Below are 17,193 nucleotides of genomic sequence, written 5' to 3'. Positions count from 1 at the left end.
TTATAGGTGACAGATAAAGTTCGTTGCACGATGTAAGGCCCGACGAGGCATGAAAATGCGTGATGTTTGGTCATAATAGAGCAGTTTCCAGATTATATAAAAGTAAATAGATGAAAAATAAAAAAAAAATCTTAATCCACCTATGGTACTAATATACTATAATTTTCATCCTTTCAATGTGGAAGTAGAAGGTGTCATCAAAATAAATAAACAAATATATTCAGCTGTATACTGTGTGTGTGTGTGTGTGTGTGTGTGTGTGTGTGTGTGTGTGTGTGTGTGTGTGTGTGTGTGTGTGTGTGTGTGTGTGTGTGTGTGTGTGTGTGTGTGTGTGTGTGTGTGTGTGTGTGTGTGTGTGTGTGTGTGTGTGTGTGTGTGTGTGTGTGTGTGTGTGTGTGTGTGCGTGCGTGCGTGCGTGCGCGCGTGCATATATACACATGCAGTTCCAATGTTTTATCAACATGGCTAGCATTCTATAGAAAAGTTAAAATAGATAGATTTAGATTAAAATATCGAAATGCGTGAGTGACATTTAACAAAAACTTTGAAAAATGTGACGTTAACTCATACAATCTGAGTTGATTCAAGACAAAATTTGGTTTGGATGGTGTGGAACAGAATAGCAACAAAATCCGTAGACAGCAAGCAATGTCTGATAGGTTTCAGGAATATTGTATAAATGTATTGCATGTGTTTATATACTCGTACTTTTTATATAACGCATTATTATATAAAAATCTGTATATTGTCACTGACTCTATAAAAATACTCACGGAAGTCATGAGTGCCAGGTCCACATTGAAGAACCCCCATCCCGAAAAAGTCGGTTTATCATCTTGACAAGTTGCCAGGAACACCATGATCTAAAACATAAACAAGTATAGAGTTTTCTATTGTCTAACTCTGCACATCACATCAGTATCGTTGTGAAGATCATCGAATAGCCTGAAGCAAAGAAATAATGTTGTTCAACACATTATTGCAAGATTCGACAATCTGCAAAGCCTGAATTTGTGGTATGTAATAGCGAAATTACTGATACAGTAACTTCGCTATTACATTCACATAAATTTTATCATATTCAAAATCTGAATAGGTGAAAATTTTCACCTATTCAGATTTTGAACAACCAGAGAATCAGAAGTTAAACTACACGTAAAGGTACGTTGTTTGGAGAACAAATTACCTGATTGGTGATAATAAATGTTTAGACTTAAGTGTTTTAATAATCAAAATCTTGATAACTTAAATGCATATTTTTACATACTTACACTATTCTGTTCTTTGAATGAAAGAGCTCCAATAGGAAACCCTTTTAAAATGAAAGACGTTTCTTCGGCCTAAATAGTAAAATCCGAATTCATAGTTAGCACGTACAGAGGAACTTAGAAAAAACTTCTATAATATAGTAAAAAACTGCGCGTTCTAGAATTTCTGAGAAAGACATAAAATAGTATTTTATTCTAAAAACTTTGCAGTATTTTTATAATCTTCATTCATTTTTGTATGAATCACTTTCCTAAGATACTTCTTATTTTTTATTTTATTTTTTTTTTTTTCATGTGAACAAATTTTTGATTCTCGAAAGAAATGTACTGAGATCCTCCACTGGATTTAAAAATCTTTTCAATATACGACTATCTTCATTTTAATAAAATCCATTTTTGTAACTCAGCGAAATTTCATATGAGTACTTTCGAAAATGCCTTCACCTACACAATATAGACCCTAGAGGAGAAAATGGGAAAAAACATGAATAATTAAAGATTTAATTAATTTAATAAACAAAAAATTAATGCTATACAGGAAACAAAAATAATGTAGGAAATGCAGAGATCGAGAGAGAGAGAGAGAGAGAGAGTATATAGAACATTTAAAAAGCTTGTGAAGAACAGAATTAAAAAGTCAACGGCAGCATTTTTCCATACTGAATTCACGAAATGTGACAACGATCCAAGAAAGCAATGGAGATTATTGGATTCACTTCTGAGTAAGAAGAGCAAACAGAAAATATTCTCCGGTTACTGTACACAAATTGAAAAATTACAGTAAACGAAATGAACACATTAACCGAAAAAGCTTGCCTAAAATTTTCTGAGCTCATATATAACCATTGCCAACAGTTAAAAAAAAACAGCAGCTGTCTTCATAGACGTATAGAAGGTATTTGACTCTGTCGATCATGCTTTTCTATTAAAAAAAATGCACACCGTAGGAATTAGAGAGAAATATCACTTATGGGTTCAAACTAATTTAGAAAACTGGTGGCAAACAATTCAAACAAATGGCACCTTAAGCGAATACCAAATCAAAATTGGAGTTCCTCAAGAGTCACTTTTAGGACCTATTTGATTTCTTCTCTATATACTTTTCGGTGTTATTGAACCAACGTTGCTGGCAATAGTTTTCTCAGCAAGCGACATGCTAACCCTAAATCGCAACATGGATTCTGATTCATTAAGCTTGCATATATGGTTCAGTGTGAAAACTTAATCAAAATGAACAGTCAGAAGACTAAATTTATGCACTTTGAGTTGAAGGGTAGAGAAGCAACCTAGCCATTTAATATCATACCACCTCCTGCGAGCCAAGAGGTGACTGCAGTTGCGAAACTAGTCAGAGGGTTCATACTCAGCAGTATCTGGGCATACACATGGATCATAATCTAAAATGGAAAAGCAACATCCAAGCAGTTACAAAGGTCGGCATTGTACAAAATGCAAAACATTAAACGTACAGTATCACATAAATTTATGATATATTCAAGAATTTGGTATGGAATTTGTAGCTGAGAGGGGGGGGGGAGTGCATACAAAAATATCCTTGTCTAATTACACACTCTGAATAACAGAATGTTGAAGAAAACACTGAATTAGCCTCAATAACAACCTAGTGCTCTCAGGCAAGATCATCTACTTTTCGGGGTACCTCAAACGAAAACAAATAGCATCCTGCAGCGCCATTTCACATTCCTGGCACCAAGAATCTTTAACTCTCTTGACGGAGACCTCAGAAATGAGAAATCGAAAGCACCGTTTAAGAGAGTATCAAGACTATTTCTTGGAGCCATAAATGACGCTGAAACTTTGTTCACTTTTATCGAGATAAGTACTAATAAAGTTCAGAGTAGTGGCTGGCTTAATATAAATGCATATATTTATTATTAATAAATAAATATTCTCTTTCACAAAAACATAGATCACTACTACAGAGCATAATAATTATTAGGTTTTTATAAAATAAATCAAATAATGCTAAAGAAAAGCTACTGTTTACTAAATGTGTGTGTGTGTGTGTGTGTGTGTGTGTGTGTGTGTGTGTGTGTGTGTGTGTGTGTGTGTGTGTGTGTGTGTGTGTGTGTGTGTGTGTGTGTGTGTGTGTGTGTGTGTGTGTGTGTGTGTGTGTGTGTGTGTGTGTGTGTGTGTGTGTGTGTGTGTCCTATCCTATTCCCTCAGGCATACGGTTGGGTGGGTAGCTATATGAGATTCTGTATTTCATATATATATATATACACTGTATATGAAATCTTGGATGGATCATTTGATCGCTTAGATTCGCCTTGTTGCACTGTAACGCGTTAATTATGACAGAATTTTGTAAGAAAAGCAAAATATATACGAAAATAAATATACGTAAATGTAAGTGTAAATATATGTACAATTTTATTAAATGTAAATATACTATTAAAAAGTAACATACAGTAGCGAAAAAATTAATTCGAATACTCACATTTTAAAGGAAAATCTTAATTTCTCAAGAAAATGAGTACAAAAATTAAACTCCAACTTTATCTAATAATTTGTATGTGCTCCTTTGTTCTTAATAAGTTCATTAATTCGTTTAAACATGAACTCTACCAACGTAGAACACATTTTTCTTATTTCTGTATCTCGAAACCATACTTTTTTAATGGATTTAAGTGAGTAATCCTTTGTATCACAATTTAATTTTCCAAGTCTCTTTTTTGCTATGGCCCACACATTTTCAATTCAGTTAATGTCAGAAGAGTTAATTTACCTATCCACTGAAGCAACTGGATCTCGTGATTATTGAGAACTTTTTTTAAAGTGTGGCAAGAAGCGAGATCCTCTTGAAGATGAGTTCTTTTTCCTTCCGGATCTGTGGAACCACTCTTTTTTTTAATATTTTTATGCACCGATCACTTTACATCACATCATCAACAGGTACAACAGGTGATCCTGGACCGTCATGTGTAAAACAATCCCAAAACATCTTTTTAGCTGGGTGTTTAGAAGCTTGTTGAAAGTGGGCAGGAGAAGTATTGTCAGCTGCTGATTTGCAAAAATAGGGTAATCGCTCTCCTGGGACAGAGAAATGACTATTATCTGAGAACATGGCCTTCTTCCGCTTCTCAGTTATCCGAGGTTTCTTACTTAAGACACATAGTGATGAAAATTTTTCAATCTTCTTTGCTACTGTTAAATATATAGATAGATTACTGTTCAATAAATACATATGTTACATGCATTCGACATGTAATAACAATTTATTCTCTACGTGAAATTTTCTAACGATTATTAAGTGTTACTGAGCTTCCTCTCATTGTATGAGTAGAATAAAAAGAACAGTTACTTCTGCCTTATAATGCTGAAAGTATAATAATAAACGTCCAACATCCCTGTTTAGTCAGTACATTACATAAGAAGACAATAAAGATTATAAGAAAAAACAGCCTTCGCAATAGCAAGTCGATTTTAGAATAGAAAACTAAACTAGAAAGAAAATTAGAGAAATATTTAATAGGCACTTACCTCATCTGCTACTTTTTGCAAATAGCGAGCAATAAACAACATTATCAAATATCCATACATAATAAAAATGCCGGACAAGATTTTGTAACATAAAGATACTTCTGGGTGAAGCAAAATAAATCCAAAAATGCAGCATTCAGCGGTGTTTGAGGCAAAATTAAAAAACAAAGGCAAAGAAAATAAATTGTTGGTTTCCTTGACAACGAAACAACAGTTCATGTAAATCATCCGAATCTCTTCCAGTTTCTCAATATTTCTAAAGGAAATATTTTGTTTGATCTCTTTTAATACGGTATTTACAACGTTAAAAGAATACCTCAAGAAATCGGCAAAATAGGAAATCCAAGAGAAAAATACGACTATTGGGATAAAGATTACGAAACAGATAATTCCAGTTATTATAAGGATTGGCACGTACTGAATACTTGTAGACTGCCTTGGACCGAATGGAAATTCCATTTCATAAACTATTGAGAAGAAGGAAGCCAAAAGTGACCATGGGAACAGCAAAAAGTTTGCAGAAATGATCACTGTACCAATAAATTTTAATCTGTATGGTTTGGTTCGTTTAACAACCAAATTAGTTTCAAGTTTGCAGTATTTGTATAGCAGAGATAACATCTGATTTCCCTTAAAATACATGAAGAGACGCACGAATATGTTCCAAATCAGAACGTTGAGAAAAGTAACGCAGTGTATATATCTTGATCTTGGATTCTGATATTTGTATACCAAAAAAAGATACATTGAAACTTGTACAGTAACAGTAATGCCGAAAATCAAACAGTAGACAGTTTGAGCGCTACAGAAACGAACGCCGATGTTTGAATCAAGTACTTTGGATCTATACAAACCTTTCAAGAAACTCATTCCAAATAAAGTATAAAAACAAGCAAGAAGACGAAATCCTGTATAAAAGTTTTCACTCTTAAGATCCATTTATTGCTGAGAAGAAGAAATAAACTCCTTTTGTTGCAAATCTTCAGATAGGCTTCTATTTAAAATTACGAACTTCTTGTTGAACAGTTTCCTTCTCTCTCTTTACTACTTACTCTGTGAGGGAAGGAGATAGTAAAGGTAGTAACGAAGTGTTGTTCTTCACGAACAATGTAGGAAATTTACTTTGGGTGGAGTCGCCTTCCATACGTCTAATCTCTTTAATGTGTCGCCTAACTGGCATATGAGATATGAAGACAAGTAAATGTTACAGCATCGTCAAATTATCATTTTTTGTAATACGTCACTTTCTATTATTTGTGGTGAACACAAAGACCAGCTGTTACTCGCTCAGAATGTTTACGTCTATGATGCCGGTGTGTGTTCTCTAAGTAGAGTTTAAAATAATCTTCAACTTAAAAAAATTAATTGCATTCACATATTTAAATAAAAAGGTGATTAATGTCGAAATTTCTACCGCAATCTGATGAAATCTAGTTTCTACTCTTCATCAGCTTCAAAATCCCAAATATAACAAAAGCGTTTCTTTCTTTATGTGTACATCTGCTCCATAGCGCAGTTTATCCTATTATAGTTTCTTAGTGTCTTTAGATGAAGTTATGTTCTTCATCCAATGGGAAATCTTTACTTTTCTTAATAGAAGTCTTAAATATGTTGAAATAATACTGTATTGGGGTATAAAACAAGGTTTTTTATTACTTAACTTTAATCTGAGTACGTAATAACAGACTTTAACCGATGGCTTTTGGAATGTTTAAATGTATGTTAAGAGCGTTCTATCTCCGTAGAGTTAAAATAGTTTACTGCCTAAAAAAATAATTAAATTCACTTTTTCAAAACGTGCTAAGTGTTTAAGTTCTGAAGATTTAACGTGATGTAAATTATCGTGGATTTCGCATTACCGATTGTTTGCCGCACATACTGAATTTATTCGATACTCAGATCTCTTTTTACTAGTCACTCAGTTCTATTTCTCTCTTCATCACCCCTCCAGATTATCTCCTATTTATTTTTATCATTTTTCTTCGTGAACATGTTCTTATTTGCTTCTTGAAAAGTGACTTCAACGGCAAAAATAAATTTCATAATTATATAAATTTTGAACCGTTATTTTATAAAAGACGTTTTCGTTTCTCTGTGACTTATTTTTTGTACTTGGGAAAAAAGTTCTCCCGTTGCTCTAACTGCGCTGATAACCAACTCCAGGAGTCGTTTTTCTTTATGTTTAGGTAGGTCAACTAACATCATTTACATTCCTATCTTTAAAAATTGTTAAGAAGCAACTATAGATGTGAGTCTAGTATGTCACGTATGCCTATATTTTGGGAAGTGAAATACGGATTTCTGTGAGAAAAACTTTGCCACTACCATATGAGATTCATTATGTTGCTTTCGGATGAAAAAATCCTTATATAAAGATATAGGGTGGCCATAATTAAAGAGGAGGTGTTGAGAGCTCTCTATCGAAAAATGTATCGGACAGTCAACGAAACTTGGTATAAGTACACCAAGATAAAAGAATATAAAAAATAGAAGTACAAACTTCTGCAACCAACGAACATTTGGCGCTGTAAGCGCGTCGTTTGAGATTAAATAAACAGTAATGGCTAGAAGATACACATCAATAAATTTTCGTGTTCGTGTAACTCACAGATGTGGTTCAATATGTCATCTTTTCAGATGTTTTAACAACTGCATTCTGTCAATGACATTTCCTACAGCTAAACTAAACAAATCTGCATTGATTTGTCTCACATTCTGCGGTATTCTGCCTTTCCCGGTCGCTAAATCAGGAACATGTCCTTCATACCGGAATAGATAGATGGAAATGGGATACTGTATGGGGAGCAACATGGTTTTGTTAAGGGTAAGTCATGCCTCAGTGACTTGCTTACGTCTTATAATGCAGTGACAGCTGTGTTGGATAAAGGTAATGGGTTTACACTGCTGAACTTTGTAAAGGCCTTTGACAGGATACCAGATGGAATTATAATTAGTAAACTGCAGCACAAGGCGATGGATATAGAGTTAGTGAGGTGAATAAGATGATGGTTGATGGAAAGATATTAGTGAATAGTTTATTGGAATAGTTTTTGGAGTAGCGTACAAAAGACGGCCTGTGACTAATGGCATGGTGCAGGGTTCTGTTCTTAGACCGCTACTATTTAATTTTTCACACATTAACGATATAAGAAAGGACGTAGAGGAATTTCAGCGGTTTGTCGATGATGGAAAGTCGGGTTGAGAAATAGTTAATCCAGACGATGTTAAACTTTTGTAGGATGATTCGGATAGATGGCGGTTGGGCAATGTAGACTGGCAGTTGGACAAATGGGAATAGATGTCAGTTTAATGCGGCAAAGTGTAAGGTTATGCATTTTGGGGTGAAAAGATTACCAGTTGTGTACCAAATTGGGCGAACTGTACTCTAGTAAATTGAAGAAACCAGAGATTTGGGAGTATAGGGAATTAAAGTTTAGTGGCCACGTAGTAAAAGTAGCTAAGCAGCTCATCGGATTAGCTGGTTACTGAAGAATATTTTGACGACCAGAAACAAGCAGGTTATTATTCCTCTTTACTGAGCCTTGATAAGAACCCATTTTGACTAGTGGTGGGAGCAGATCTGGAAAATGGTAACAGGTTTATGGAATGAACCTTACGAGGACAGGTTGAAGATTTATATATCCCATCCAGCGTTACAGACCGTTGTGAGTCTTAGCGTCCTGTACAACCTGTCTCCACGATCTTCTATCCTTGACCAGTCTTTTCCATCCTTTCACTTTCATAGTAGTCAGGTCTTGGATTACATTATCAATCCACCTTAAGCTCGGTCTTTCTTTTTTCCTTGTTGCATATATCTCTTCTCTCACTACTCGTCTAGGCATACGGAAGTCTTCCATTATCTCTACATGACCTAACCATTGCAATCTTTGTGCTTTGTGAACCTAACAGTATCTTCTTCTTTAGTATCTGACTAATTTCTTTGTTGTACCGTATCCTTCAAATTTCTTCAAATTTTCTTGGTCTTTTTCACTAATAGTCCATGCTTCGCTTCCATATGTAACCACGGGTTTAATGAGCGTTTTATAAGTATTTTAGTATTTCTGCTTATTACCTTGCTTTTGACCAAGTTCATATTTGCATAATATGCTTTATTACAGTTTGAATACGTTCTTTAATTCCTATGGTTGATCGTTATCATTCTCAGCAATATCTCCTAGATACTTAAATCTGGCCACTCCTTCAAACACTTTCTGTCCAACTTGTAGATTCTGTGGTTTTCGTCTTATTTCTGCAGTTGACATCACCATATATTTAGTTTCATTTACATTAATCTGTAATAATCTTCTATCATTAGTTTTTCTTTCCAGTTTATTATGCACTTCAATTAACTGTTTCTTATTCCTTGACACGATGACTATATCATAGGCATAAGCACATAATTGACTTGATTTATTAAAAATTGTCCCTCTTTGATCTAAATCTTTAATTGCATAATGTAAAATTATAATAAATAATGTTGTTGATAGTGCATATCCTTGTTTTACACCTTTATTAAATTCAAAGGGGTACTAAATTTATTATCTTTTTCTTTCATCGTCATCATTACTAATCTAATTAATTTTAGTGGTTTTCTAATTCTTTCATCGCCTTTTATAGACTCTGTTTAGACTGTCAAATGCTTACTTAAATTCTATAAATCACATATGCAGGTCTATTGCATGCTCAAAACATTTTTTCATCTGGATTTTCGGTTGAAAATATCTGGATATAAATCCAGGTATTTTCAACCGAAAGGAAAATATTGCGTTGTACAAACTTACATTCTGTTAATAGGAGTAAGAATCCCGAAAAGAAGGGATTTATGAAAACACTTTATGTTTTCAAGAAGAGACACTATTTAGTTTTTCAACAAACTGAATATATACGGCTAATTCCTCTTCTTATGAGGAATTAGCCGTAGTAGTTTAATGTTCACAATAAATTATATACAGCTAATTCCTCATCTTATAAATACACAAAAGAAATCTCTTATTTCACATATAAATTGTTATATTGTTATGGTGACTAGTTAAGTTCTGAATCTGAAGGCTATAAGGAAGTATATTTTCTGTTAGACGTATGTTCGTTATTCACCGAAACTTAGAGTTTCAGGAGGGGGGGGGGGAGACCATAAATCTTATGAGAACAGTTAATTCACAGATTTTTGTTGCGTCTAAGACGGAAATGTGAACAATTCTATCCCAATATCGAAAATCAAATACAATAATTAAAAAACGTATTGGAGTTTTTGAGCCGAAGACAACCCTAATGAAGGAAGTATTAATACAATATACATCAAAGTTCATTTTTCGAGAAAGAAATTTTGCGTTCCTTTCTAAAGAACCTGGTTGAAGCAGAAATGCAATGAGCGTGCTCTCTTTGTCCACTGTTGTGTAAGTGCCACTTGCGCAGACATCTAGTTTAAGAATCTGAAGAATACGCAATCTCATTTAATGAACACTGAAAAGCTTTGAAAGAGCATTTTCAATTATAAGTACATACTAGTTCGCATTTTTATATGAAAATTTGTTTTCGAATACGAACATTTCTATTGTTTTTTTGTTTTTTTTGATACAGTATATTTTAGCGTGCGCGAGAAATTTGTCTAATGAACATGAACAAATAGGATATTAAAATATTTTAATTCGGATCAGTCGTTATATGCGTAGAAACGGACGGACAGAACAAACATAGCTTCTTATGAATTTGGCAACGAGTACCTAATGGACAATGATAATGACCAACCGAACACTCAAGTTCATTTTCCAGAGAAAATAAAAAACCAATTAGGCTTTTCATAAAAGCTTTAAGTTGAAAGATGATTTAGATGGGCTCATTTAGAGGTTGTAAATACTCGTAAAGCTAATCCGGTGAATTGAGAGCCTTAGCTTCTTCGACAGTAATCCAGGCAACTCACACGGAAGTATTTGCTGTTGACGCAATATACTGTAGTTATTTTGATAGCCACACAAAAACCTCTTTTGGAATAAAATATCAAGTTATAATTGAACTAATTAAATTATAATTCAACTGGAATTTCGTAAGTGCCACTGTAACTTATGTAAATTTATAAATGAGTTTTTATACACTAATATGTCATAATAATAATTTTATTGGAATACAAGTACAAATGCCAATACATATTTACATTACACATACCAATACATTACATATAAGTAATAATAATAATATTTTTTTGATATCGAAGTTACAGCGTAACTTATTTGGCATAATTACATAAATATACAACATTATTATTACATTCTTGATCTCTACAGTAATTCACTATACCAAACACTGAATTCATTGAATATGATAAATATTAAGAAATGTTTAACATATCTACAGTTAAAAACTTATATTATTAACATTATCTATTCAATACAGAATGCTGAAACATTAATTTTGGATGAAAATCCATGATTATTTTTGATTTTTAAGTATTTAAAAACATTCTCTCTCTGTAACTTCATTGTTGGGTATGCACGTGCCCTCACAATCTCGTGTACACCAATATTGGATAGCAGCACAATGACAGTCAGACAGGTTATAACGTAGGACGATGTTGAGCTGTATAGGATTAAGAATGATTTCTTTAGATTCTACTGTCTTTCTTTCTATTTCATCGTAACAACGGAAAATATTAGTACACATGGCCCAGAGTACTGGATTGGTGTTGCTCTCTCCATTAGAGTTTGCGGAAAAGAAAACATGGCTCGACAGAGCACTAGTTCGCGTTTCCGTTATCACAGTTGGACCAAATCTAGTAGGCGACAGGATACTTCAGTATGTTATGTCTATGAACTAGAAAGAAAGAAAGATAGTAGAATCTAAAGAAATCATCCTTACTCCTATACATCTCAACAGCAACCTAAGCTATAACCTGTTTGTCTGTCAATGTGCTCCTATCCATTATTGGCGTACACGGATTATGAGGGCACGTGTACAGCCAACAATAAAGTCAGAGAGAGAATGAATTTTAAATACACAAATGTCAATGCATTAACTTTGAAATGTATACCTTAACATTTTTGCGCTGTTTAGAGTTAAGTCCTTTATGACTCTTGTTGGTCATTTCTTTTATTTTTTGCACCTGAAGAAGTCTCTTAAAGACGAAACTAGTAGTCCCATTAAAATTTGTATTTACATCTTATCTCGGTTTCCCAGTCATCTCATCCTAAAAACACATGTACTTCAACCGAGTAAATCAGTCTTCTAACATATATTTATATATATATTGAGCCTATTTCACCACTCAGCAGGTCCCTATATGTCTGTCTCTTAGAGTATGTTCTAAAATCATTGGATTGACAAACGTTATCGAACAAAAGGAGCTATAGGTGAAAAATCTCCTGGACATCTGGGAAATTCTTTAGATGCCAATCGAACAATTTCGCATATCATCCATTTCATTTAGTAATTTAAAATAATAATAAAAATATATAAAAAAGTATTGTGTGATATTAAAAGCAGCATAGTCCTAAAATTACAATTTTTATTAAATCACAAAATCCATATTAAATACAACTTAAAAATGAGGAAAATAAGAATACTGGGTAATTCTTTTGCGCCTCTTCATGGTTTCAGAATTCGTTACTGGGGAAAAAAATCGTTTAATTTGGTAATTTAAAGTCAGTCTTCCTTTTTTCTCCCGGTAGAAATATGCTTTCATAACCCCGGAAATTGCGTAACCGAATAACTGCAGCAGGAGCAGTTTGTAACGTTGTTAAATGAGATTGTGACTGTGGGCTGCTTTGTATCATTCAGTGACTGAACAAGAATGATTGTGTATGTAAGGACGGTCCCGAGAATCTGTAATAAACAAACACAATGGAATTAATGAATTTCTATATTCTTATAGAATGTAATATGCTTATAACATTATACTTCGGAACAAAACTAATTACGGGTATAGACCATAATTAGTGATATGATGATGACGTTATACTTATGATGAAATGACAATGTATTGCATAATTACTGGTACTTAGCACAGTATTTCGGTACCAATGTAGTCCGCTGTACATGAGTGGATCGTTAAAAATTATATCAGATGCTTATTAGAATATAAGAGACGCATTCTGCGATTGACGTTAGACGAAAAAAAAAAAGATTTTTTTCATTTTAGTCAGTGACTGAAGGAACTTTTTTTGTGGACCGAAATTTTGGAACAATACACAGACACAGTATAATATTAGGATGTCGTTTGTGTATAAATATTAGGAATGTGAGATAGCAGCAGTTGCCTGCTGTATTCTCGTCTCTTCTACTAGGACCGTTGGACAAACTTAGAATCGAAGACTAAAGTCTTCAAAATAAAACGCAGTGGAGACAGGCTACCTACTGATTTCCAAAATGATAATGCTTATAAAGAATGGGGAATGAAAGCCTTGCGAATATTTTTATATTGTCTACATAAAGCTCAGAAATACAGTTTAGAGTGTTTCGCTGATGCAGGAAAAAACACTAATAAACACAGGATTTTTTTGATGACCCTATCAAGCAAAACTTATCATTAATAAAATTTAATATCCATTTTGCTCCATTTTTGTGCCTTCAAGCACAGTAGTATGGGTGTCACTTTAAACCAGATCAATATGTAGATAAGATAAGGAGAAGTGACATCATTGGGTGATTAGATAAGCAACGTCATTCTTTTGGTTCTAGTATGGAATTCTGGGTAATGGTTCACGTATGGAATTGTAGGTGATGGTTATAGATAAGGATCACATCTCTCTCTCTCTCTCTCTGTGTATACGTTGTGTCTTTTGGTTCGAGTATATGGAATTCTGGGTACTGTTTCGCATATGGAATTCTGGGTGGTGGATAGAGATAAGCGATGTCAATGAGCTGATGATAGTTAGAATATGGAATCCTTATAATTTCCCTGGGGACTCATCCATTTCTGATGACAGGTTATGTCTTTGGTTTGAATATGGGATTCTGAGTAATGGTTCGGGTATAGAATTGTGGGTGATGGTTATAGAAAAGATAAGGATCAGATCTCTCTGTGACGTCACGTCCCGTTGTGTCTTTTGGTTCGAGTATGGAATTCTGAATAATGGTTGAAGTATGGAATTCTGGTTGGTGGCTGGAGATAGGATAATTGAAGTCATTAAGTTGATGATGGTTAGAGTATGGAATCCTTGGAATTTCCCTGGGGACTCATCTGTCTCTGATGACACATTGTGTCTTTGGTTCGAGTGTGGAATTCTGGGCAATAGTTCATATATGGAATTCTGCATGATGGTTACAGATAAGATAAGAATAAGCGACGTTATTGATTTTGGTTTCTTTGCAGAAGTGGATTCTGGGTATTTGTTCGAGTATGGAATTCTGAGTGATGGTTATGGTGCGTTCTTGATGATGGTCTGTTGAACTCAGTAGCCGATGACATCATGTGGTTTCTTTTGGTTCAAGCATAGAATTCTGGGTAATTGTCAGAGTGGAATTCTGGGATGTGATGCCATCTGTCAGTGATGTGAGGTGAGCCTTTAGTTTCGAGTGTAGCATTATAGGTAATGACTAGAGTTTGGAATTTGGGTTTGTCATTAGGCAGCATATTTTGATGTTGACGTTTTGTTGTCAATAGGTGGCGGAAGACATTTTCTAAAATAAGTAATTAATGGAATATCAGTTTTCCCAATTTTTGCATGCATAATTAACTAGAAATCTATATAATTTCAGTAACAGTTAGACATTTTCTTAAATAATTAATTACTGGATACTTGTGGTGTCCCCCCCTTAGAGACAATTTCGAAAATAATTAACTGATATCCAGTAGTTAATACAGTCATTTGTTTTCATTTCCTGCATCAGTTTCAATGTAGTGTGAACAGATGCCAGTACAAATTTGGTATTTTAAGTGGGTGTGATATTTCATTCCTAATTTTGACTATAGTGAATTAATTAAAAAATTATTTATTTGAAGGTAAACATTTCATTTTCTTTATAATTTTTTTATGGTCGACATGGATATTGTATATTGTTCAAGAAATATGGAACCCTACTTACAGACAGTTGTTAAACCTAACAACTGTCTGTAACCCAATTAGTCTTAACCCAATATTAGGTATAAAATTATGGATTCATATATCAACTTCTAAACAGAATAACTGAGTAAACATTTCGCTGTAGTGCAATTTATATATGGAAAACATCCAATGACAACAAACTTTGTTCATTTAGGTTCACAACTGTATATTTTATTTTGCTGAAATATTATTTTCAACTATATTCACAGAGAATAATTCTAAATATGTAATCAACTACTAAATATTTCACAAGTTTTTGTTTTCACTCTTAATATTTTCAATGAGTTTAATAATAAAAATATTCATTACTCTCTTCTTCCTTTTTTTTTGGTTATGGTACATCAAAATATATGGTCATGCAAAAGAATCTTCTGATCGGATATCATAGGAAGCCTAGTTCCATACATTTGGTATGGTGTTAGTCTCAAAATGACACCATGCCTGTTTATCGTTTCCATGTATTCCTTTGTCACCAGATATACATGAGTAGTCTTCATATAGTGTTCATAAATGTCCCAAAATAAGAATCTTTATTGAATTCAATAGTCGTGAAAGTCTAATTTAACCATCGATCATTTCAGATGAGCTGCTGTTATTTTTCCCATCAGACGAATAGCTGGTAATTCAGTTTAAAAAAAATAGTAAATCATTATCAATATCATACATTTTTGATGAAAACCGCTCTGCTTCTTTGCAGCTAATAGAGAAAGCTTTATTTGCACCTTCTCCTGTTTCCTTGATGATTAGTTCACCATCTTGGCACTTGAGAATATTACAGTCTCCTATGTCCAGTTCGTACTCTACACTTCTTTGCAAGTATCCTAGGATATTACTCCACCAGTGGCATAATCATTCCCGTGTTTTGTCTCGTGCTATTTATCTGAAGAAAGAAATTTTCAAAGGCTTTTTGGGCTCACCCATTAATTTACTTTACCGGACACATACAACAAACCACACTACAAGATGATTTCTGGACTGAATGAACAAATTGCAGTAATTGAAAAAATGCAGTCGAGATCAGGGTAAACAACCCTTATAGGATTGTTTACCCTGATCGTTTCCTTCAAAACATAACATTCACACAGATGACTCACAGACATATTTTCGCATGCTTGTGGAAGTGACATTGAACTGCTGATGTTATCCAACTTCATGACGACACTCTGGTGGGGTGGGGGGGGGGGGAGCTTATTCATCTCTGGGCCTCATCCCGGAAATTTTTTCTGTAGTAAAATTGATGCATACATTTCATTTTTTAAAAACGAAATTTACATATATTTTTGAGTATTGATATTAGCACAAAATCATTTCAACTAAATACTAGGTCTGGTACTATACTCTTACAACTTAATTACCGTGTTACAACTTCCAAAGATTATACTTTAGATTCCCGTATTTTTCTTTTGCATTAGTAAGTGTTGACTAAAAGGACCATTAACTTGTTCTGTTAATTTCACACTGTAGTGTGAACAGATGGCACTACGACTTTGTAATTTGCACTCGTGAATATTTTTCACATTCATTATTAAACAGAAATCTTTATCTTTCCAAACAAGTGTTTGAAAGTAGAGTTATCATATTTCTTGAATGCAAAATATGACATCAATGAAGACAAAAAAAAGATTAAAAAAATTAAATGTTTACCTTCAAATAAATATTTATTCACTTCAATAGTACCATTCATATTTTTCAGAGGAATAAATTTTGTTTAAAAAACTAATTATGTCATTTTTATCAGTTCATAGAAATCCGAGAAATTCACATTTGAATTCACTTTTATTTGAAGGAGACGTTTAGTGTTTTAGTTAATAGTCAGTTTCTATCAGCAGACCAAACATTGTTCATCAGAGAATAAAAAACTATCAACTGGTGCTGTTGATCACATAAAGCATGAACTTCATCAACTTTTTAAAGTTTTGACATTCACACTCATGTTGTTTTCATAAATTGGAATACTGCAACCCATAAATTCACATCATTTGATATGGCCTTTTGATATGCTTCTATTGTTTGTTTTTCTCTATTTTACATTTTATTAATTGCAGTAGTATTTTTATAACTGAAACCTCAGCAAAAATATTATTTATTTCAACAACTGATTTTTTGGAAGTAGAGAAATGGAATTAAAATCCTGAGGATGTACCAATGTCTGGCCACTGAAGCTCAAAATCCCGACTTCATTGTTTTCAGGAAAACTGCTCTGTAGCTTTGAGCCTGCTTTCCCACATTTTTTAATAAGAAATACATTTCTCATAAAAATTCAAAATATGCTTTTCAAGCTTGTTGTCCCTTCTGGCTATTAATTTTATCTTCGACTCCTTGTCCTTCAAAGCTACTTCTGTAGCTGACATTTTAATTTTTTTTCAAAATGTTGACACAATTCCTAG

Source organism: Typopeltis vanoorti, chromosome 16 (genome assembly GCF_054136105.1).
Source record: "Typopeltis vanoorti isolate ZY-2024b chromosome 16, IOZ_Tvanoo_1.0, whole genome shotgun sequence".
Lineage (NCBI taxonomy): Eukaryota > Metazoa > Arthropoda > Arachnida > Uropygi > Thelyphonidae > Typopeltis > Typopeltis vanoorti.
This window is presented reverse-complemented; position numbering follows the sequence as displayed.